The sequence below is a fragment of the Thermobia domestica genome, chromosome 17, assembly GCF_964235325.1.
Source record: "Thermobia domestica chromosome 17, izTheDome1.hap1.1, whole genome shotgun sequence".
In the NCBI taxonomy this organism is placed as follows: domain Eukaryota; kingdom Metazoa; phylum Arthropoda; class Insecta; order Zygentoma; family Lepismatidae; genus Thermobia; species Thermobia domestica.
In genome coordinates, this window is record NC_137470.1 from 122,731,346 (window position 1) to 122,754,436 (window position 23,091).

The 23,091-nt window shown below is 35.3% G+C and overlaps 1 protein-coding gene across 5 annotated transcripts in view; it reads right to left on the bottom strand.

Moving 5' to 3' along the window:
* The window catches only part of LOC145674683 (uncharacterized), a 35,657-nt gene extending 20,580 nt beyond the window's left edge, over positions 1 to 15,077 (bottom strand). Inside the window, exons 1-2 of one of the 5 annotated variants that reach the window (XM_081744912.1) lie at positions 14,623 to 15,019; positions 2,679 to 2,824 (exon numbers count right to left, since the gene is read on the bottom strand). The gene's annotated coding sequence lies outside the window, so the exon portion shown is untranslated. The other 4 variants (XM_081744911.1, XM_081744909.1, XM_081744910.1 and 1 more) reach the window with 4 other exon arrangements.
* Between the last annotated feature and the right edge of the window lie 8,014 nt (positions 15,078 to 23,091).

Consider the following 23,091-nt stretch of genomic DNA (forward strand, 5'->3'; position numbering starts at 1 on the left):
GTCTCATTGACAGGTTCATGCCCTTTCCTTGTTAGTAAGGAATTATATTATTTGTACTTGGGAAATGTTCTTTTATGTGTTAATTTCCTCAGACGTCTTCTACTACGAGTCCACGACTACGAATCCACGACAAACTTGTACAAAAGAAATTAACACTCTAGAATCAAATCACTTTGCTTTCATATTGTTGATTTTTCTTAAGAATGAATAAAATTCGCTTCGTAAGGTCGGTCGGTGATCCCAAACATGAGAACATTAATTAGTTTTATTACCTTAGACTATAAACAATGTAATCAATATTGCAAATTAGTACACTACAACTTTATGCTGAGGGATTCAATTATATTCAAATAACTAATACTAAATAGACAAATAGCTTTCTTTTTAAAGATGCCTAAACTTTTGTTACTTTTCTTATTCATTTTGTTATTAGTAACGTCGTACACATTAAAAAAAAAAAAAATTATTCGTAATTTGCGCTAAGCAGTTTCCCTACTGAGCAGCGCAAACAGTTTCCCATGACGTACAAACATGTTGATCATTGTTTTAAGCGCACGAGTAGCAAACCGGAATTCAATCGCAGATTTCGACTAGCTAGAATTATCGCATAAGCAAAAGGAAGTATTCTCCGTAATCAGCTAGCTCTTAAGCCTCTGAGAGCAATAAAAGAATCACCGGAAATGTTCATTATGCTTACAAGGAACATTTAGCTGGGTAAGGAAAGTAAAATGTTGAAAGTATTTGTTTAGTCCTAGTTTCTAGAGTGTTTGCTATATTCTGTAACCAAGATTTCGTAAGCAAATATAGAAAGAAAGAAAAAAAAAACTCCTTTTCTTCAGGCTGTAAGAGACGGCTAGAAATGTTCAATCAAGCAAAGTATGGTATAAACTAGAAAGTTAATTCAATGTAATCCTTGTGGAGGAATGCGCCAGTGAAACACTACAAACTCGCCAAGCGTTTTGATACCGGATCATATATACACGTATATATATTTGCGTTTATTTTGAAATAGAAAAATACCTCTAAAATTTTCATAATCATAGAAACTGAAACACCGTAACTAGAAAGTAACTTTTTAAAAGTTTTCCTTTAATCTTCATATCAACTGAATAGTAGAGTGCTAACGGTAATAGCAGTTACATACTTGCTCCTCTTTCTTTCCCTTCGTTGTACAGCAGACAGATAGAAATCAAACGGTACATACATGTTCCAGTCTACTACCAGGAATGAAATAGGAAACGTTTTTGTTATTAAAAGAGCTTATAGCAAATTATTGTAGCAGACCTATTGCACTATTCAACATGTTAAAAACATGTTTTCTTTGTGATAGGATACTAAGCTAGGAATGCGATCATGCCCACAAGTTTGGCTACAGAGTAAAGGATGACCTTTAAAAAAATAAATTCTTTAAGTTGAAATACGACTATTTTGGGGGGGGGGAAATATTGTGCGTAGGAATCCATACAATTCTAAAACAGATAAAAGAGTAAAATACTGAGATTAAAATACTACAACGAAAACCAGCAGGCATCCTTTCTTTTCTAGGGTGACAAGATATTAACAATATTTCATTAAATTTCTTTGGTTACTGATTATCAACTAATGTGTCACTGTGTAGTTTTAATTAAACATGTCATTTAAGTTTACGCGTATTTACACTACTAATAATCAAATCTAAACGAAAAATTCCGTGCAGTTTATTGTGGCCGCGTCTCTAAAGCAGCTGGATCCTAGTTCGATTTGTGGTTAGAAATTGATCATTCCTGATTTAGCATTGAGGTTTAGATATTACGTAAGTGTAAGAAAAGATAATGTGCAAACCAAATTAGTCAAACAAACAAAAATCAGTGGTACCAAGATACATAATCAAAATATTCAAGGTGAGACTAAAATAGGCAGCTGACATGTGTCATTTCCTAAGGCGAGAAACTGAAAACTACAATATTCAGTTTGGAGTTTCAGCTAGGGCTATACATTCTTGTCATATTTCAACCAACAAATCGATTCTATGACGGATATATTCTGGAGTGTGTGATGCGAACCAGTAAAGAGTACGTTGCACCATCACGTCATCAGCGAACTTTTTCCTGACAAGATGTGGTCGAAATGCTGAAATATGGGGCAATCAGTGGGAGAGAAGGAGAAAACGTTAGTGAAGAAGGGTTTTACACTGTAGATAATGGACAGATTACACCGTCCATTAAAGACGTGCACTCAAGTGAACACTGTAAACGTGCATTTAATAAACGTTAGAACATTAGAAATGAGTGTAATTTGCTTGCGGAGAGGTTAGCAGTGAATTTCACTGAGTTCAACATTGTAACGATCCATATTGATGGTTTCACTTTGAGTAAGAAAGACTTGACGCTACCATCGTTTCCAAAATTACCAACAAACTCTACTGCGGTTGGTGGGACGGTTTTGGAACCTACTCTGAACATTGATCATGGGCCAAAACTGTTATGACCTTTTTGCGATTGCCGCAGCAGAATAATTTTCATCAGAGGGATGATATAGACAAGAAACCTTTCAGGTATTTCCATGTACTCAGAGAATTTCACACCTTCAAACGGTGGTACAAGTTAGATTGTGTCAACTCATGTGGCAACCATGAATGCTCCTTTTTTGTCTTACCCGTTGCACTGATCCGTCAAACGGCTGTAATGGTGTATACCTACTTCGTCTTCAATAACAGGAATCCGAAGGTCCAATTCCATTATTCCTTCCGATTTCAGGAGGGAGACAGGAGAAAATGCGAAGAAATCTCAATGTACTGATTGCATTTGTCAGTCACAAAGCTGGTAAGGCTTTTGTCTAGAACGTCCTGAAAAAAAAAAAAAAAAAAAAAAAAACTAATCATCACGCTGTTGTTGGTAGCCGCGAACCTGTTTCTAATGTGTCACAGGCAGAAAACTTCCTATAAAAACAGTGCATGATGCACTCGTTCATTACTCCTGTCTTAAGTCCAGTCTCGCGGCATTTCTCATTTAGATATGTAAATTGTTCCAGTTCGAGCTCCTATAAGGAAATCATTCGGAATTGTGTGTTCCCATGGTGCATTTTTACATTACCTTAATTCAATGTTCTGTAACCAATGTGTCTCATCAAAGTGAAAGATGTGACACGAACTTTTATATATCGTAAGAAATTAATTGTCGCGTTTTCAATTTTATCCTAACCACTGTCTTTCTTGTATAGTATTTCTGTTATTATATTTTCTGTAAAATGTTTCTCTCGATTGTTAGAAAGAAAGAAAAAATTAAAAACATAGACGTCTGTTACAGCATTTCTTTCGAATGAAGTACAGAAAATTATATATAAGGCCTTTGGAGATGGGTCGCTGGTAAAAGTTTCATCCTGGTGCGATGAGTTCCTGGATCATTTTATAGCCATGTGAATTTATAGTGGACAATATGGTCTCTGTGTGTATTCTAGTGGTTATTTTCTTCCTCCCCATATTGTTATTCCGCCAATAACTCAACCCTTTTAAAGTCCTACTGATAGGAAAATTCTAGAAATAATCAAGAGTTCAGAAGCTGGTAATGAACCTTCAAAATGTCCTTTCACTGCTAGTACAATTAGTCTCCGAGATCAGTTTTAACTGCATAGTTAAGTCAAATGAGATTTTGACGTTGACAGAAATTAAAGATCAACGAGAGAAATACTTAGTACTGTCGGAACAAATGAAACCTGCAGTGTCACCGATTCCTCCACCAATCAGCTGATGTGTGCACTTAAGCAGGCATAAGAATTACACTGAAGGTATGACTGCAATATCCTAACAATGAAACCTAATCGACCCAGTCTTTCCCAAACGCTAATTTCGGCATGGATTTTATGGTTGCTGGTGGTGTAACTAAAAATATAACAAATAAATTTGTTAAATGTAAAAAATTAGTGGTTTTAATTAGGCACGATTTAAACTTACAGTGTATGGCTGGCCCAGTGTAGTCTTCTGCCAAGAACCAGTTTCATAGTAATAAATATGGTGTATTTTCTGCACTAGTTTAACTTCATATATAGAGCTTTAATTGCTTGCACTCATCTGCCATAAAAAATAATAATTTATATTCAGACATTATTCGTAAGTACACAATTATTTTTTTTTTTTTTAGAGCTCTACTACGAATATTAAAAATAATAATAGGTTGATTATTAATACGCATTTAAAAATTTTGTCATATAACTCGTTTCCGAGGTGAATAATGTTTTGGTGTGACATGTTCAGTCATGGACAATTTATGCTGTGCAGCAAGCACAAAACTTGCGCAATAGCTATCCAATAATATAGTGCCAGTTTTCTGACTAGCATCTTATCCCATTTTCTAAACAAGTACGAATTTTGCGACATAATAAGTGTGACCACTAGTTACATTACAGAGGATGTTTTATTATGAGATGTAAAATCGGACTTTCAATCGATTTAAATTTTGTACTACCTGATCCATTTTTAATAGTTGACAATACTATATAGGAAACCTTTCTGGTTATTTAGTACGCGCAGCGACATTTCACACTCCGAGTTGTTGGTCCTTTTTGACCGGAGCCATTTGATAACCGTAAATCCAGTTTTTTCCTTATATTTACTTTATTTATTTTGCGTTCAAGAGACCACAGTATTGTACATTTGTACATGTGATATAGAACATTTCAAATCCTATTATTGTCTATATAATAAACTACTACTACATTTCCTTATACATCACATTAGTCTTACAACATGATACATATATATATACATACACACATTATCTATTCATCTACCTGGTTTTATTCATAGTGCGAGAATCTGTTTTTTTTTTTTCTTCTTTACATAATGCTATCTTCATTTAGTGTTTAGGAAACACGTATTGAAGATATTTTATTATAATAATATATAAATAAGTACGGCTACTCACGTAATAATAAAATAAATACCTTCCTATAGATCCACACAACTGCAAGTTTCTAGCTTGAGCATGTTTGTGAAATTCCGTGACAGTATAAAAGCAGTGCTCTTGTAGGCACTTTGTTAGTCTTTGTTTAAAAAGGTGATCAGATTTTGAGTTTCTTATGTTGATGGGTAACCTGTTATAAATTTGTATTCCTGCATATTTTGGACCTTTTTGGTACAGTGCTGTATTATGAATGGGAATTGCAAGATCGCTTTTGTTTCTGGTATTGTATATACAAATGTCACTGTTGCATTTAAGAGACGGTTTCAGGTATTTTCTTATAAAGATTGCCGTTCGTAACATAGAAAGGCAAGGCAGTGGGTTGAATTTTAAGCTAACCGAATATTTTTTTGCATGATACTCTTGATTTTGTACCTTTCTTTGTTCTCAGTACACTTTTATGAATCTTAAAAATAGTTTTATTTTCTGCTGCGTTTTCCTAATGTACTATTCCATACGTAAGTAGACTCTCAAACTGACTGATAAATTACTTCTAATGCTTATATGTTGAATGATGTTTTCACACTTTTTAAGGCATAGTGTACTTTACAAAGTTTCTTTTGGAGTACAGATACGTGCCTATCCCACGTTAGTGTATCACTTACCTAGAGTCCTAGAAATTTCGTTGCTTTAACGTTGTCTATAAATTTGTGTATTTACATTCGTATTTCGAGAGTCATGAAAGTTTATTACTGTAGTTTTATCGGTAATTAAATTTAACTTATTACTTTCAAGCCACCAGTTTAATTATTCTATTGTTTGTTTGATACTAACTTTCTTTTTATTGTGAGTGTATTCAGTAATGGCTAGACTTGTATCGTCAGCAAATATGGTTTGTTTGGCTGCATTTATATAAGCTGGAAGATCATTGATAAAAAAATATAAAGAGAGTAGGACCTAAAATGGAGCCTTGTGGCACCCCGCATTTTATTGACCTCATGTCAGAGGTATATTTGGAAGTTGTACCCCGCTGATCCGTGTAATCAATTACTACGGCTTGATTTCTATATTCTAAATAGATTTGGAACCATTTATTTACAACTCCTCTTACACCGATATTGTTTGATTTTTTTGAAGTGTATTTGATACGAAACAAGGTCGAATGCCTTAGCTAAGTCTAGAAAGATGCCAGTACATTTTTTCCTGTCGTCTATTGCATCCCGAATATAATCGAGACAATTAAATATTGCCGTCTCACTTGACATTTTTGCGTTGGAAACGATTTTGAGCAATGTCTGATTTTCCAAGAAGCTTACGATACGTTTTTGCATAGTTGATTCGATGATTTTTGAGAAAGGCGAAAGTAAGGCAATGGATCTATAGTTTTCTCCCTTATACCTATCATCTTTTTTATGAATTGGCTTAATTCGTGCTAATTTTTGAGGGAACAGCCCTGATGAAAAGGAAAGATTTCTACAGATCTTCGGAACGACGGTTTTTTACACAAGATACGTCACAAACCCTCATGTTGCAAGCTATTAACAAAATGTAATTACGTATGTTTCAGTCTTCCACCTAAAGTGTAAAGAGGAGTAATAAATTCAGATTTCAAAAGAGTAAAACAAACCGCTTTACTCAAATTATACAATAAATAGTGGATTTTACTTTCAATAATTATGATCCCATATATTAAACGAATAAAGTGTATATAAAACAGAACCCAATATTAGCAGTCAATTAAATAAACGCATGATGAAAATGCCTTATACTTAGCGGTTATAATATTATCTTTAAGAACGTAAATCTCCTGGTGTAATCAGAATATTGAGAAGTCACTCACATATGACAAACAGCTGCCGACAAATGCACAGCATATATATATATATATATATATATATGTGTGTGTGTGTGTGTGTGTAAGTGTGTGTGCGTGTGTGTGTGTATTGAGATTACACGTTTTCTTAACTTATATTTAACATTCACGTGTAATAAACCGACATTCTGTCAAAATCCATCATTTCTCAAATGTTATATTTCCCACAAAAATTACGTATGTCTTGAAATGATTGGTTGGAAATATATGGAACTGGTTAATGTAATTATTTCAAATAATTAGCAAACTCAACATATCAACACATGGAGGAAGGCTATTTGATAATATATATATATATATATATATATATATATATATATATATATATATATATATATATATATATATATATATATATATACAACATGCAATTATGTAACAGTTTTAATACAGCAACTGTTACGTGATTGTATGTTCTATATGTACTATCACATACCTTTGTTTAGTGTGTTGTGTTTAGTTTACAATATGGAAACAAGACATGATAAAATAGTTATAAATAATTAATTATGTACTGAGGAATATATCATTACATAACAAAAGTTTATCCCAGATGGGAAGTGAACTCACGATCTTACTATTAGCAGTCCCGAGCTTTACAATTGAGCTAACATGAACAGCTCTGCTAAAATACTTCAAAAGAAATACACCTGAATTTCCAAGAAAATTACAATCAGATCATTGCAAATGTTCTTATTTCTTTTTTTTTCTCCTTTGTCTCTTTCATAATACTATGAATACGAGAAGTACATTCGCTTTCTTTATTTTCATTGGAAATGATCTTTTATGTACATAACTCTAAAAGCCTGACATAGGCTCAGATGTTTACAGTTTCGAAATAATGTACCATTACGTATTTCAATGAATTTTACCTTGTTTCTTTTAAAACTTAACATTTTACCATGACTCATTACACTTAAAACAAGAAAAACGCATCTGCAATTTTTTTTCCCGATTGCGAACATTGGCTTGGGTGCTCGAACCTGGTCTCTTTGGTTTAAGGTTCCGAAGATACTCCAATTCAAACTTAGAAATTTTCCTGCTTAAACGGTCATAAACAATAGTCATCCTTCTTGGAATAAAGTGTACATAAATTTACAGAATGAGACAAGACAATAAAAGGATTTCGAGAATCGAGACAAGACGAGAAAGAATTCTTTAAGAATCAAGAAGAGACAATTCTACAGACGACACTTTTATAAGGCGAGAAGAGAAAACATTATTTCTTGTCTCGTTTCAACACAACTAGCCTCATGCTTGCCTTACTATTCTGACATTGTATTTAGTCAACCTCATAACTGATTATTAATTCGATTTTTCAGGAACTTAACATTTCGAATGGAATATCAATCCAATATCAGAGTAATTTGTGCACACAGAGTCAATCAACCTCACGATTACAAATAAGGCTAGACTGCACTTTATGGCGAACAAGCGATTTTGTTACTGGCTGTGGCATTGGAGGAATAGAATCACTGTTATTTGTAACAGGTACGGAATCGGTGTTTTTGTTCCTCCTGTTGAGAATGTTGTTTTGGAGTTGGTGGCACTGATGTTGTCTCCTGTTCTGTGGTTGGTCGCTTGTGTTGAAGTCACCGATTAGTTGTTATGTATTCATGATTGATCATGCTGTGTGTTCAAATGTTGTACGTTGAACATGTGTGTTGCATTGATCAAGTGTGCAGTTAAGTTGGTTTAGATGTCGTTCCGTTCTTCTGATTTTGTCAAGTTAGTTTTGGTGTTCGGATATTAATTTAGATTTTTTCTTCAAATATCTTTGTGATACTGAAGTGAATTCCTATCGATTCGCGATGTTGAGTGGACCGATTAATATTGAGAATTGTAGTAGCAGTTAAGGTGGACGATAGTTTGTTTGGCACACGCAAATTTAATGTCGGCCGAATGCGCCGTACTCAGAAGTGGATAGTTGGTGGTATTTGCCGTGAAACTAACGAAATATTTTTGAGTGAGTGTAGCGAGAACTCTCGCAGTGCTGATTCCCTTTTAGAAATTATTTATAAGCATTTACGTCCTGACTCCTTTATTATCACTGATTGTTGGAAGGGTACGTGGTTTTGGATAGGGGACAGTGGATTCATGTAACTGTGAATCATTCGCATAACTTTGTTGATCCCGAGAGTGGTTCACGTACGGGGTCTATCGAGAATGTGTGGTTTCATTTAAAGAGGAATTTAACTGATCGGTCTGATAATTTAATGCTTCATTTTGCTTATATTATTTATGAAAGAGAAGGTTTGCAGCTGGTTTTTCAATTGGTGAAATGCATTTTATTTTTCTTCGTCGTGCAGGATTGATTTATAATTAGTGGTGGTTGTTTTTCCTTTCTTTATTTCTTTTTTTTTTCTTTTGCATTTTTTCCTTCTTACGTTAGATTTATAATAATGTTTTTATTATTGTGTTAGATGTTGTTTTTACTTGTTCTTGAGTGGCGGGTTGGGGGCAGTAGCCTCATTTAATCTCAAAATTGATAGTCACAGTTTCACCTGAATTCATTTCTCGGCATAGTTTAGTGTCAGTTCTCAAGGATAGTTCCATCATTCGTAGCAATTGAAGAGTAAATTCTTGGTGAGTGTTGTGGATCGTTTGGTTAGCAATCGTAATCTGTTGTTTTCATATATCTTAGTTTGCTGGTCGAAGTTACATTACGATTGCATATTAGGTGGTCTGCAAAAGTTGTAAAGAATTTATTTTTCGATTGATGGGATCATTTTTGGAAATTGATCTCTGAAGTGTTCCGAGGAATCGGTTCATGAAAATCAGATTTAATGAATGTCCGGCAAAAAGTGCACTCTTACCCAAAATAACTTTAACTCCCCCTTTCGACATCACACTTACACGATTTCACACTCACATTATCTCGACATCACACTCACTAAACGTGTCGCTGAATTACTAAGGTTGGTTGAACGTGAGTTATACCTCATGACTTCGGTCATCCTTGCCTATGACATCCTCGGAAGTTACAAGGGCATGAGATAGTAGTGCTGACAGCATAACCCTCGTGAGTGCTGAAGTCAAAAACAGAAGAGCTGTAGCTCTTAAAACTTCAAGGGCACTTCTTTCACATATATTCAAACATCTTCAATAACAGGGTTTTTACCATTATATAATTAAGAATTAATAAATGTTTGAAAACTGATGTTATTCAAGAGACAAGACTAGACGAAAAAATAAGTTTTCTCGTTTCGTACCGATTTTTTCTAGACCTTGTCATGTCTCATTTCTCGAAGAACTATTTTTTGTCTTGTCTCGATTCACAAAGTTTTTCTCCTCCGGTCTCCACTCCTCTCGACTAGTTTCGTAAATTTATGCCAAATTTCATTCATCTCATCTAGAAGTAAAAAGATTCATTCTGTATTGTGCAAGGTCCTCGAAGAGGGTAGTGTAAAAACCACTAAATCATATTTATTTTTCGTGTATATTGATTGCATAGAACTTGTATATCTTTAAACGTTGATAAATGCTCATACTTTTCGTATAATAACTTTATGAATTTATATTTTTACACTTTGAGTTATGTAACACTGAAACAGTGTTTGGATCTCAAACTTAGATGAACTAACATATTCCAGAAGACTCGAGTAATTGCTCGTCTCGTCTCGAAAACGAAACAAAAATTATCATGTTCATATCTCGTCACGAATTTTAAAATCTAATTCTCTTCTCGAAACTTATTCGACTATTATCCGCTTTCGTAATCTAGATATAATTCCTTATCTAGATGTAATCCGTTATCTGGATATTATCTATTATCCGGTTATTATCCATATTATCAATTATCCGTCATCAGAATCTTATCCGTCATTTCTATTATCCATTTATTCAAACACGAATACCAGATAATTTCTTATACGGATATATTGGCCATCCCTACAATATTCATCGAACAGAGGAGGTATATAGTTTGAAACACTGATTAACATTAAGTACTATTTTAATTGCATTCTTTCAAAGTTTATCGTAAAACCCAGTTTTAATAAGTTTCAAGAGAGATTGCGTGGTGTATGATGAGCTTTATGAGCAACTTGCTTATGAAAATAAAAAAACGTAAATATGCAAAATAACAATGTGGAAGGACATATAATCGATGAAGACATAGGTCTAAGGTAAGATTCCATGAATTTACCTTAAGGAATAGTAATAAAAGCTCATACAACAATACTAATAAAGGGAATAAACTTGAAAAATATAATCTGAATAGTAGAGATGCAAGGACTCCGAAAAAAACGGCTTTAAAGAAAAAAAAAACTCGTTTTTTTCTGCTTCGCATTTATGCTTGGGAAATTCTGGGCTTTTTCCAAAATTCTGCTTTAAACTGAAAAACCAGATTTTGTTTCGCTTCTCTATAACACAGAAAGTCATTTAATTAGTGATTGATGCCGATAATAATATAAAACCTCGAAAATAAACCATGAATTTCGAAAAGATATTTCAAAGAGTTTTACTTCTCACCATACTTACATTATGAATTCCAAAAGATTAACCAATGTACATAATAACATTTTTTTAACCTCCTACATACAACAGTAAGCAGGGTTGGCAAGAACCATAGTTGTTTTTGAAACTGCCAAGAACCCGCTTTTTTTTCTTGGGGGGGGGTGTTTAAACTAATTTTCTTTCTTTTTTTTCTGTTGAAACCAGGTTTTTTTGGTTTAGATATTTTGCTTTATGTATTTATATTACATATTGACAGAAATAAGTTTGTTTCGCCTTGATGTTATTATGCAACAACAGGGTTATGCTGGAAGAGGTCACATAAGCTTAAAGAAGTCCGGTCAGTAAATCTCTTAAATTGGGAAACTCCCTCCCTAGCCATCCTGTTATTGCTTTGCATGTAAAATTTAAAGATCAACGTATCATAATCAGGACGCTAAAACTCAGGTATTAATTACAAATTTAGTACGTAGATATCATTCAATTAAATGGAAAGTCCAAACCAAACTAATATTGGAAGCTACGTAGGCAATCGATAAATTTTGCCAATTTCTATCAATATATTTAAGCAACCTTGGCTTCTTTATAAAACAACAGGCATTCAGGCATGCAGAAATATACAATTTGGTTTCGTTCCGTATGTTCAGTTTTAACATCCATACGTAATAGCGAGGCTATCAAGGAGAAGACTTTCGCTTAAAGTTACATCCGAACCGCTACTTTGTTTACGCATGAAAAAAGGGTTGTGGTTCGACCGAGAATTGAACATGGGACACCTTGATTCAAAGGTGAAAAGGAAATAAAACTAATGCAGATGGCTTGATGTGGGGAAACGTCACCATGAAGTTCACACGATTCGCATTTTTCGTTCTTTTTATTATTATTATTTTGGTTTAAACCAGTTGTTTATTTTTAAAAAAAGAAAAAAAAAAAACATCTAGTGTAAACCAGCCAACCCTAAAAGTAAATACTTCTTTATAAAATACACAAATGACTAGCGAAATTCTATGTAGTATTTTTCAAAATATTCCATACCATCTTTTTGGAACAAAATAAAATTAAAATAAAACATAAGAAAAATACTTAGATTTATATGACACACTTAATGGCTGCACATCTAGAGCTTTTGGTTTTGTATATTCTTGAAATTCTACAGTTTTATATAACCACCATCACGCTTTTACTCAGTCCTCAAGTTTTCTGAATTTTTAACAGGAGGAATTCAACATATGAAGGGTGTGAGGCAAGAACATGCTAACCCACAATTTTACTATTTTAAGAAATTAGAGATTTTCTCCTGCACAATCCATTTTGAAAGTCGGAAAGCTGATTTTTCACATAAGACTATACATGAAGGATTAAACGAAGCGGTATGCGTTGCTGTCTATCTGGTGCTGCAATTGAAAATTTGTAAGGTACCATGTCCTTGGCTCACACCCTCCATATCATTATGGAACTCTCAACACAAAAAAGAAAGAAAGAAAAAAGAAGAAACTACAGAATATATTTAAGATAAATACAACTGCATAACAAACATGACTGAGTGGAGCTTTTGCGCTTCTATCGGGAAGTCCGGGATCCAACTCAGCATTTGACCATTCTGCCAAAGCTTTTCTTCATTCCATCTGTGAACTAGAATGAGTTGGCCGACTCCCTTTCTTATTGTTTTTAAATCGTTATTATTACTAATTACCAGCAGTGACGGTTTTGCGAAGGTTAGGGGGCGGTCTTTCGGACTGAAGCCTGTTCCCCAAAATTACGCAATGTCTAAAACAAACGAAATATCTATTAGCCATGCCTTTACTCATAAACTTCAAGCTCCCGTCAAGTAAAAATTACGAATGTTTAGAAAAACTAAACATTAGGAAGAAAAAAAACTCCCAAAATACTCTTCTAAATCCGCCACTGATTCTCAGTATAAAATGATCTTCAAGGTTCTATCCTGAAGATTATCGCGAAATATATAAACGAAACGAAATATTAGTTATGCCTGTACTTATAAACTTCAAACTCCTCCCAAATAAAGTTAGGATATTTTAGAAAATGAAACAATCAGAGAAACCCTTCTCAAAGTAATTTTCTAAATTCGCTACTGATTATTTGTATAAATTAGTATTCAAGGTTGTGTGCGGAAAATTATTGCTAAATCGTCGCACAGCTACAGTATAACAGAAATGTGGAAGTACGGTTTGACAGATATATTGAAAAACGTACGCTTTGACGGATATATAGAAAAACACAAGTTTAACTTTTGCGCTAGAAGCTAGAGTACTAAGCTCTTAGAAATGAAACACGGATGACAAACTGAAATGATCCCGAGAAGAAAAAAATGTCAATAACTCAAAAGTTAAAATAAAGGTAAATAGCCTCTAAAATTGCCCTCAAATACTACAATCTTCATGTTAGCTTTAATTCGTAAAACATGTGCTCCATCCATCTTAATGGTGAATTTTAGAGCGAAATATGGCATTTAGGTCATGGAATTCTTATCTAAATATAGAATATACTATAAGAAAGCTATTTATATAGAAAAATCATGAAAATGAAAAAAGCCAAAATTTCCAAAATTCTCGTTTTTTTTTTTTTTTTTTTTTTAAAGGCTTTTTTTGCATCTCTACTGAATAGTAATGGTGATGCCTACCAGTAAGTAATAATTCATGCTAACTTCTTAGCACTAGCAACCCTCGATTTGAGAAATCGAAGAGAAGCTAAACAACGTACCTCTTTCCTCACGCAACTTTTCACGTCCCGTAATTAACACTCAGTGCGAGGTAAATAATAAATTAGATATCTAAAGACAGAGAACTATACGAATATTGCAAACGTAAATATTACATACAATAAAACGCAACGAAAGAAGCAGTTAAACTTCCGTACATGGTATTCCCGAATAACCAATAGATCTCAATCTGCTCGCTTGCGGGTACAAATTGAGATCATGAGTGTACTCGTATGTTAATTATATATTCTAAAATTGAGAGAATATAAAGAAAAGGTAATATTTAAGCAAACAATTTTTTATAGACGCAGAGCACGTAAGTCAATTACTAACGTTTAAAGACTATTAACAACTGTGCGCAATCGCAATGAACTCTATGAGAGGAGAACATGAACTGAGTATATGTATTTATAGAGTAACCTCACTATATCTTCTGCATCGGTAACTAATATTTAGCAAGTTTATAGTAAACTTTAGAATACACGGTCGAACTGCGCATCGATAAGTTGACAGCTTTAAAAAAAATCGAATAGGCTAGGATATCAATAATTAACGTTGGGTTAGCTTAGGGTTAGAGGTGTTTTGACTAATTATGTTAATACTAATCAAATGTAATTTTTTCGTATCTGTGTACGGCTACCAACGGGACCGGGAATTGTAAAGTTCAACCAAAAGTCATTTGCTTAACCTGAATTACTAACCTGTAAATGACAGACACGTGAAGGAGATTTTGTTAGCCTACAAATCCGCGACATCTTATAATAGGCCAAACCGAGCCAATGTTATCGAGACATTTACATCAGCAGAAAGGAATTGCCAGTGCTAACAAAAAAACATTCAAGGTACGATCATCTCATTGTAAAATATATTCAAGAAATAACTCATATATTAATACATTATCGATAAGCTGGAAACAATGCGAGCGACATTTCTACTATAAACTTTGTACTAAACATACAAAAATTAAGGTTTCATTATTAACGTGAAGTTATTTACATCAATGTTAACATCATCTACTATTTTCACAACAAATAGTTGAGCGATGGAAAAAGGGCTGACGCTGCAAACACCCAGTGTTACCAGACATGGCAAGCAAAATTACACACACCTTCCGTCCAAAATACACAATTTTACACACAAACTGGAAGACTGAGCACACAAAATTGCACAATACATAACTACCAGGGTTGCCACACTCGAGACTCGTGATGATGCCAAACACGGGTCTGAATTATGCTAATTTTTTTGTAAATTATGCCAGATATTCAAATTATCTTTCCTAACTAATTTTAAAGACCCGCCTCTACTTATCTTCATTATTTTAATGAAGTGTATTAACTGTATTCATGTACGAAGCTATGACGCAGTCAGGAATGATGGTAAATGACACGTTATAAAGGAGGATGGTCGAATTTATATTTTATGAATGGATAACATTTTAAGAAATATATACACAACATGCTGCTTCCGACACAGCCCTGAGTGTATTACTAGCTGTTACCTGACGCTCAAATCCCTCCCCTCTGAAGTTGTAAATTAAAAGGAACAAAAACATCCCAGATAACGACACATTCAGATGTCAGTTGGAGGTATAAAACTATGGGTAAGTAAATATTTTCGCGAAGTCACATTTGCTATTTTTGAACATTTGGGTTTGCTCTGAATTCAACAAAAAATTACAACCGCAGAAATACTGACTGGTTTCATTGCTCCAACCATCGCTTCAACTAAAAAGAATAATTTCCGACGGTCCTTGAACTATCTAAATTTTCGTTTTTTTTTCTGTTTAACAGAGGGAAAAATGAAATTATGCTAGATATGACCAGGATGCTAAAGTCAAGATGCTAGATGCTAAATGCATGTTAATTATGCTAGATCTAGCACCAAGATGCTAGATATGGCTTCACTGATAACTACCTATCTATATGTATATTATATCTGATGATGTATCCTCGTCGCCAATAGTGCCTTTACATCGCCGTGACGGGTATGTGACAGCGCAGTACTCTAAGGAAGGGATGGTTGCATAAGAATTTGTGATTAATTTTGAAGAGTTTGTATTTTGATTAGGGAAATAACGTAGGTATAGGGAGTAAAGGCACAGATTTGAAGCATCAGTGCACTGTCATCTCTGAAAAGATTCGTATTATTGCCTTATATGTTAAGCACCACAACATCTGTCACTGATAGCGTAGATCATCTTACTTTTTAAAATTGCCTCTGTAGCCTATTTGTCCATACATTAATTTCCAGACATGATGTATAGAGAGGAAAAAGAAAGAGATACAACATCTGTAAGATTTATGTAATTCACTAAGGCACTATAGGAAACGAATGAGCTAATTACTGCTACTAGCGCTTTTTACTCTTCAGGGATTTACTACAACATGTTCGCAAGACACTATTCTAAGTTCTAAATCTGTGCGTGAATTATTTCATTCGCCTCACTGTAATTATTAGAGGATGGAAACTGATTACGCTGAACGTGAATATGTTTCTCGTAAAGCAAGAGCCGTAATAAATGTAAATAAGGTTCTCATTATTATACAAAACACAGAAGTATTTATTCCGTGTATAGAACATTATAATACGGTAACTAAGCAACATCATAATCACTAACTACCGCAGGATTTTTTCCAACGGGAGGATGGAGTCCGATATAGAGTTTTTCGTTTTATTCTATATATATATTATGTTAACAGTCATAACATTTATTATTGATAGCGTATATCGTCTTTCGCCACTGTAGCCTATTAGTCAGAAAATTCATCTCCAGACATGATGTCGAGAGAATAGAAAGAAATAGATATGAACAGTGGTGTAACTAATTTTACTGCGCCCTGGATCGATCGATCATCGATTTACTCATACTCCCCCAGGCCCCCTGCCCCAGGTATTTCAGCTGCTGCGTTATATACTGTATATGGTTCCATGTCAGAAGGGCCAGACAAAAGGGCAAAGACAGAAAGACCCGGGTCAAAAGGGCCCTGCGTCATCAAAAGGGCCATAGTCAAAAGAGTTCCCGACAAATTGACCCGAGTCAAAAGGCCCTGCGTTAAACGGGCCCGGGTCGAAAGGGGCCCCGCTACAAAAGGACGCGAGTCAAACCGGCCTTCGTCAAAAGGGCCCGAATCAAAAGGCCCGGCGTCAAACGGGCCCGAGTCAAAAGGCCCCGAATCAAAACGACCCTCATAAAAAGGGACCGAGTCAAAAGGGACTCCGCTACAAAAGAGCCAGAGTCAAACGACCCAGCATCAAAAGGGACCGAGTCAAAAGTGGCCGAATCAAAGCGGCCCTCATAAAAAGAGCCATAGTCAAAAGAGGCCCCGCTACAAAAGGGCCGAAGTGAAACGGCCGTACGTCAAAAGGTAGCGAGTTAAAAAGGCCTTAGTCAAAAGGGGCCAAATCAAAAGGCTCCTCATAAAAAGAGCCCGGGTCAAAAGGGTTCCACGACAAAGCTACCTGAGTCAAAAGGCCCTGCGTCAAACGGACACGAGTCAAATAAAGCCGGAGTCAAACAGTCCCGCGTCAAAAGGGCCCAGGTCGAAAGGTCTTCTCAACAAAAGGGCCCGAGCCAGAAGGCCCGAATCAAAACGCTCCTCATCAAAAGGGCCATAGTCAAAAGAGTTCCCGACAAATTGACCCGAGTCAAAAGGCCCTGCGTTAAACGGGCCTGGAACGAATTGGGCCCCGCTACAAAAGGGCCCGAGTAAAATCGGCCCCACATCAAAAGAGACCGGTTCAAAAGGTCTCCACTAAAAAAGGGCCCGAATCATAACGCTCCTCATAAAAAGAGGCCGAGTCCAAAGGGGTCCCCCTACAAAAGTGCCCGAGACAAACTGCCGTGCGTCAAAAGGGCGCGGGTTTAAAGGGCTGTAGTCAAAAGGGGCCGAATCTAAACGGCCCTCATAAAAAGAACCCGGGTCGAAAGGGTTTCACGACAAAGGGACCCGAGCCTAAAGGCCCTGCGTCAAACGGACCCAAGTCAAATAAGGCCGGAGTCAAACGGGCCCGCGTCAAAAGGGCCCGGGTCGGAAGTCTCCGCAACAAAAGGGCCCGAGAATCGTTTGTTAACAACGCCAGAGTTGGCGTGGGTCAATGAAAACTTGACCCACGACCCACCATGGCCCACCACCCACCGTGACCCACTCTGACCCACCGTGTCCCACCATCCACCACGAACCAATCTAATCCACTGTGACTTACTCTGACTCACCAAAATCCATCGTCATCAACTGTGAACACGATCCGGCCTCTTCTGTACTGACTAAAGAGTTTACACTTGTAATAAAACAAGACTGTGAAATTCTCACTAATCGGAGTTTGAATTTCTAGTCTATCGATCAAGCAACACTCTGTTACAATAACGGTTGATCTTACCTTTACGATATAATATGGTAAAGTGTTTGTCAGTGTGGAAATTCAAACAGTCCGAGGTGGGGGGAAATTAGTGTATGCCTAAAATATACTTGTACTAAGAGAGTATTATTGGAAGTGTTAATTTCTGAACGCATTCCGCAAGAAACTTCTATTCGCAGGAAAATATCCCTGCACGATATGGAAAAGGTTATGGTTTCTCAGTTCACAGTATTTTTCTCACAAAAGACTTCAAAAATCTGTTTTTCATAGTGTATAAAGGTGCTCGTGAGAGCCTCCCTATGTGAGAGCATCTCCATAAAGTATGCTCATAATTGTAATTTGTGTAATCACTAAAACACTACGTTAAATTTAAGTTACAAGTATGCATAATTGCAATTATTATAAATACTTATTCAAAGTAGTTTACCTAAAGGAAAGAAGAGACTTACTAACAATTAGGTACAAAGTTGAATAACACAAATAAGGCATTAGTAATACAAGTATACATTTTCCATAACTCGTAATTTTCCACTTTAAAACAAATCTGAAATCGGGTTTATTTCTTGTTGGTAACTTTATCGTGGTAAATCATCCACAGCGGAATGATGTCCATCCTTCAGCAAAGAAATAACTAGCTCGTCTACTTTGAGCTTGTCTTAGCGGTGGGCCACTAACATTGATGAACAAATGAGACGATGTTTGAGCACTTAGTCTATTTCTAATATCAGTCATCTGTAAATTCATAAGGGGAAATTCACGTTCCAGTCTATTCTTAATATCAGTCATGTGTAAATTCATAAAAGGAAATCCCCGTTCGCACTCTGTCGTGGAAATTGATAATACTTCTACCCGATTTCTGCAACTCCTCATCGACAATCTGCTTGTTAGATTTAAGTCTGATAACGATTTTTCTTGGTCAGTTATGAAATACTCAGCAAGAAGAATAATCTCTCCATCACCATAAACATCTTTTCCATGTCAGTTGACAATGTCGATTCATGAAGAATAGAAACTTTATCTACCACGCCTTCGATAGGGAATTTTGTGAATAAATTATCAATTAAAGCCTGACAAACTGATGATTTCTTATTTGTTTATGAATTTAATTTTTGTAATTACACATGAAGGTTTGATGCCATTACCAAGTTCCCTCCCCCGTCTAGAAAGTGAAAGGGAACGAGGTTCCTGGAAAGTGTTCAGAGGTAAATGGGAATTTCCCTCCTTATTCCCCTTCAATTATCACACTGATGTTTGCCATGTGCCAAATTACGATGAATTTCAATTAAATTATCATAGTATAATTATTTCCTTGTTGAATTATAGATACTTTTCACTGGAAAAAGGGATGGAATTTGAAAGTTTCAAATCAAGGTAAGTAGACCAGCGTAAAGGGAAAAAGAAGTGTAAAATTTTCCATATAATTATGCGTACAATCCAAACTTAAAATTTCCGTGAAACTAAGCTTACAGTAAAAGTTTTATGTCTATTTTCTCATAATTTTATGGGTTGATTGTCCTGTGCTATAAGCGCTCCATATAATAAACATAAGTTTCAGCAATTATTATAGTAGAAAGCAATGAATATATGAAGCCAAGCACTGTATTTTTTGTTTTTGATTTTTTTCTTAAATAACATCGATCGTTTTCGATCATTTTTACAAACCAACTCACTAGCAATTTTCCATATATAAAAAGTGCACCCCCCATAAAGAAGAATTTTTAAAAATGCCAGGATACATTCTGTTTATTTTCAATAAAGAGTTAATACACTGAATTTTAGCTCCGTAAGTTTAACGGCTTGCGTGATACTAATTTTTTTTTCGCAAAAATTCGGATTCTCGCTACCCCATTAGGATATTATGCATTATAATGAAAGCAATATAACACCCCAGTTTGGATTAAAGCCAAACTATATACCAAAGGTAATTTCATTTGACTTTGCAATTTGACCGTGATGATCAGGCACACATAGTTACATTCATTTTTATATAATAACTTATATATTACAGTGATTCAAAAATGTATTTTTTTTTAGTAGATAGCTTCTCTAGACTAACAGGTCTCGTAACCCAAGTAGTAGTAAAAGTCCTATTGCTACTATTACAATTAAAATATCAATATCCAAAAGTGCCTGAAGTTCATTTTTTCACTTGGTTAGATATACTCACCTCAGGTAAGCAGACAGAAACAAATGGAAAAGGAAGGGAAATGTAGGTCTTGAAAGTGAAACGAAGACAAATTTACCAGTCTTCAGAAGATACTGTCAACAATGCAGTGAGCAGAGTTCGTCTGTAAATCATATTGAGTCCGTGGGTCGCAGTGGGACATGGTGGGTGGTGGACCGCAGAGGGTCACTGTGGGTGGCGGGTCACAGTGGGTCATGGTAGGTGGTTGGTCGCAGTGGGTCACGGTGGGTGGTGGGTCACAGTGGGGCACATGCTGTTGACCGACGACCCACTGATTCACTCAGAAAACTTGACCCACTGACTCACTTCATCTCTGCACAACGCAAAAATTTGTGATTTAAATACCGATAATAAACATAACAATTATAATGATATCTGCAGAATTTTTGTGTAGACTGGTACGGAATGACAACCAACGTCAGTAACAGAGGCGACTCTGGAGGGAAGTGACATTGGTAAAAATTAACATGTTACGAACGCAATCCACAAGAAGTTAACTGCACAAATGTATGATAGAATTTCATTTACGGTGGAAAACATTAACGGTTTCAAAACAAAAGTTCAAACAAAACACATCAACCACTGTTTGGTCATTGTTATGCATATTGTGATTATTATTATTATTATTATTATTATTATTATTATTATTATTATTATTATTATTATATTACTTTTATTATTACCATTTTTATTAATAATAATATGCAAGGTCAGTGGTAGCCTATGCCTTCAAACCAGTATTCACCACTGTTTGAAACTATGAACTCTACATTAACATCGGTCGTCTTTCGATCATTTTATGTTCGAAGGTGTGCAAGGGTGTCTTACCCTTTCCCCCAACGCATGAAAAGCAAACAATATTTTCGCGAACACAGCCAGAGGCAGAGAGCGAGTGACACAGAACACACACAGCTCGCTGTGTAGCTGCAAGAGACCTATGGGTAATAATAGTTGCATTCTTGTTACAAGGAGTTTAGTCAAGTAGTAGGTATCAAGGTCAGTTCCTGCAGTTGAACACAAAGTTGACTGTTAGAAAACAGAAGCATACAACTAGACTCTTCTGTTTACTTTTCACGAATGTTTCTCACCTTCATGCATACAGGTCACGTCTGGCGTAGATTTAGAAGGCATGCTGTGTCAAGTATATATTCCCATAAACATATGAGTATCCAAAAGGCAAAAACCTGAGCTACTTTTTTTCCTTTTTCTATTAGCCAGTTGAAGAGTTGTTTCAACATCCTTCTTGTAGCTTGCTTAGCATTCACTTCCTCTTTTCAGTTGAGCTTTCGGCTATGAATACTACGGATGGCCACATTTTTTCGAAAAATACTTTTTCAAGAAATGCATTTTTCGAAAACGAAAAATGGAAAACAAAAAATTTTTCGAAAATACGAAAATTTTTTTCGAGAAACGAAAAACGATTTTATTTCGAAAAAACGAAAAACGATTTTCTTCTCGAAAAACGGAAAACGAAAACTACCGAGAAACGAAAAACGCATAATTTTTGTAAAACAAACTGAATTTATTTCATTTGTTAGTACCTCCAAACTATAGTATACTATACATACATATAGGAAGTCTTATAGAACGGCTATGTTCATCTGTCTGCCTATCCATCCATTCGTCTGTCAGCTGGTATCAGAGCAAGAACGGTAAGAAATAGCGAGAAGCATCGGTTTGCAACACGAATAGATTCATCTAATGCATTTGACTTTTATTTAATCCAGAAGTGGTAGAGAGTTATCGCTTTCTGCTACAGTGTTGATCAACACAGAACACAAACGGTAACATATAGAAAGACGCGGTTATCCAGAACCAATGCAGTGTCCCAAGAATATATTCAATGTTCGCCCTTATTACACTTGCAGCTTGAGCTATGCATAAGTGTCGGAAGTCTTTAGAATGTCTTTGTCCGTCTGTCTGCCGAGAGGTGTCAGAGCCAAACTGTAACAAATATTGAGAACTCGTTCCTTGCGGTCGATTTATAGCCCCTAAAATAGGTTCGATCTCCTAAATTTACCCTCCATTTAGAACCGTAAGTGTTTCAAATACCATTTTTAATTTCAATCTGTATCGCTATAGAACGAAAAGAGTAATAGATAGCGAGAAACGATTTATTGCAAACAATCTAGCGCCTTAAGACAACATACAACTATCCACAACATTCAATTAAAACCAGAAATCGATTATATTTATTATTATTTCCGGTTTCAATACTCAATTACGAGATATCGAGATGTAGATTTTTGCAATCGATTCAACTACCTAGAAATAGCTCTATCTTTTCCATTAATCCTCTATTCAGATCGGAATTTGTTTAAAATAATCATTTTCGCTTTAACATTGATCAATATAGAACAAAAATAGTAATAGATAGCCACAAGTGTGTGTGTGTGTTTTTTTTTTTTTTTTAAACGAATCGATACAGCGTCTCAAGAGTATATAAGCTATATATCATCTCAACGCACAATACTATCGAAATTGAAAGTGGCTGAATTTACTAGTATATTGAATAGGGATTCAATACGAATTTTTATAAAGCAAAAGCTTGAAGAAATAGTGATGCGTTTTTTCGCGTTCGACTAAGCGTTCAAAGAATAGGCTCTACCTTCTCGCTTGATCTTTA